Below are 2,975 nucleotides of genomic sequence, written 5' to 3' on the forward strand. Positions count from 1 at the left end.
AAAATTGGGCTTGTCATTGTTGGTCAAAGTGTAAAACACAAAAAACACACACAGCACAATTAAATTATATATATATATATATTTATATATATAAGTAATCCTTAAATGATTCACAGAAAACTTGTAAACTGCCTTTGCCGGCAACTCGTCAATATTACGCCGAGTCGAGTTGGCTTTTTGGACACTTTTAAAAGCAGCTCACTGCCAATGGTAAACGATATTGTTATCCTTAATATCCGTGTGCTGCGCGTTCAATGCTTGACTGCGGCAAACTGACAAAGTCGGCCAAAACGCCGTTTGCGTTTGCCCACAGCTCGTGTTGTGGCACGAACACGAAGCGCCACACGCAGGCCGGATAAAAGTGCCACAGTGCCACAGTGCCAAGCAAAGAGAATGCCACCTAAGAGAGAGAGAGAGAGATACTAAAAGAGAAAATAAACTAAATAGTAGATTGTCGCAAAGAGCGAAATATGTGAGGTTTACTCTTATGTTTGAGTTTGACTTTAGGAGCATGATTAAATCCTTCTAGCACTCGAGCTTGGCGAGCACTTTTAAGCCCAATGCTGTGTGGGCTCAGGTTGTGGCTTGGGCCTGGCCTTGTATTCTATTTGGAGTGTGCTTAAGATTCAATTTGGCAGTCAGGCAACTGGGCAAGCAGCTGCTACACCCACGCATGCCCCTGCCACAAGCAGTTGCAAGTTGCAGTGGCAGTCACCCACTTGAAACCAACTCGGCGTATGCAAACTTTTTTTTTCTGCCCAACAACAATTGGGTCAATTGGTCAGGGCTCTCAAGGTCTTAAGCTGTGGTATTTATGGCATGTCATGTATAGTAAATTTTTTTAAATTTTTTTATAATTTCTTAAAATTTCAGTGCATTCCACAACATGGTGAACTCCATTCCGGAGCCTGCCTCTGGCCAGCTGCGTGTGTTGCATGTGCCGGCAATTTCCGTCAGAGTTGCGTGTTTCCGTTTACAAGCCGCACACACGCAGAGTCCCCTCACCCGGCCGCACTTAAGTATCTGTTGGCCCTGCCAATGCTAGTGACACCCTCCGGATAATATCCGCAATTTGAATGGCAACCAACGGTATCATTATAACCGACTTAAACCCTTCTGGGCTCAACAGCAGCACTTACTCTGTCACTGAATCAACTAGTAAACTGGAACACTTTTATTTTTAGAAATAAAAAAAAAATTTGAATTAACAATAAAAATAGGAAATATTTGTCAGTAAAATTTGAAAATAAGTCTAAACAAAATCAAGCTTAAAGTATTGCTTAATTCTAATTACGATATAAGAAATTTTTTAAGCTAAAAACATGAGACAATTTTTAAAATTCCAAATGGGGGAACCCTTTCAATTGAAATCGGAACCGAGATTCAGAGGGCAAAAAATGTTTTTAATGAAAATAAATAAATTTGAATGCAAAATAAATTCAGAAGCCAATTCATGATCCGAATGACATTCCGCTTGATAATCGGTTCAGTTTTGAGAAAGTTATGAAAGTTTAAAGTTGGTCAAACCTTTGACCTTTCAACTTTACAAGTCAAAATTTTTGTACAATTTGGCGTGATTTTTTACAAGATAATGAAATGTCTCAGAATCAAATTTAAAGTGTTGTTTTATACTAATTACGATATAAGGAGTTGATTAAAAGTGAAAACTTGATATTTAAGATTTTAAATTTTAAGAATTCCTTAGCATTGAACTCGGAATTGACACTTTGCCGTCGATATTAGTAACAAATAAAAAATTTATTTTTGGTGAAGCCAAATTCCGATTTATTTTCGGCATTTTTAAATGCATAATAATGGTTCTTAATTTTACATATTTTCTTAGAACCTAAGGGAATGAAGGGTAGCTTGCGGGCTGCTTAAACTCTTAACTGGCGCTACCCACTTTTCTTTTTATTTCCATTTCCAATGTGTATGCAGTTTATAGAGGTAATCAATCCGTCATCTGTAATATTTTATGAAACTATTATTATTCGATCATATAACGAAAAAGTAAACAAAAAAACAGTCACCAACTTTGTGATGCGGCAAAAGGAACTAAAAATTCTGCCACATATTCCGCCTGTATCATAAATTCAACAACGATGGGATGAACAATTAGGATGCGTCTCTGCTGTGTTGTGCTAAATGTTATTTATTATTTAACTTTTAGCAGCCACAACTTTTTTCGGTCTCTCTCGTTTTTGCTGTTGTTGTTGTTGTTATTGTGGTTGTTGTTCAGCTGTCAATAAAGCGACCAACTCTCTTTACTCACTTTTATTGTTGTTATTGTTGTTGCTGCTGCTGTTGTTGTTGGGTGGCTGTGTAGGAGTGTGAGGGGAATGGGCGGGGCTGGTCCATAAATGGCTGACAGTAAATTAATTTACGTGCTTCACAAGTGCGCTTAATGGCCCAAAGTAAGGGGGCAAGGGGGCGTGGTCAGCACCATTCACTCGACATGCGACTGGCAAACAGTTTACAAATCTAACTCTGTCATACGCGTATGTTGAACGGCTTTTGGTCATCCTTTTGGCATGTGAAATGCGTATTTGCTCTCAGTCCCAGTCCCAGATAACGGCAACCAGATCCCGTCCTCAGCGTTAGCTTTGCCCAATTTTTTGCGCAATGTGCCCATTCCACAGTTTCGCTGACATTTTAATTGCATTCGGACAACGCAGCAGCAGCTGCAACGACGCGACAGGCGATGAGTACAGACAGACGACAGACAACAGACAACAGTCAAACAAGCCAACAGTTAAAAAGGACTTCAATGTGGATGGGTTGACCCTTTATAGCCGAGTGCTCACAGTCTGGGGCCACTTGCTTAATCTGGAGCGCAGCTGAAAAGGGAGATCTATTAAATATTTCAAAGGATTGTGAAAGTAGCAAATGGTTCAGATCCAATCCCAATTTCAGTTCCAGTCTCAATCTTAATCCCATGCAATGGCCATTAGGCATACAATATCCTTTTGATGTTG

The sequence above is a fragment of the Drosophila innubila genome, assembly GCF_004354385.1.
Source record: "Drosophila innubila isolate TH190305 chromosome 3R unlocalized genomic scaffold, UK_Dinn_1.0 2_E_3R, whole genome shotgun sequence".
NCBI classification, from domain to species: domain Eukaryota; kingdom Metazoa; phylum Arthropoda; class Insecta; order Diptera; family Drosophilidae; genus Drosophila; species Drosophila innubila.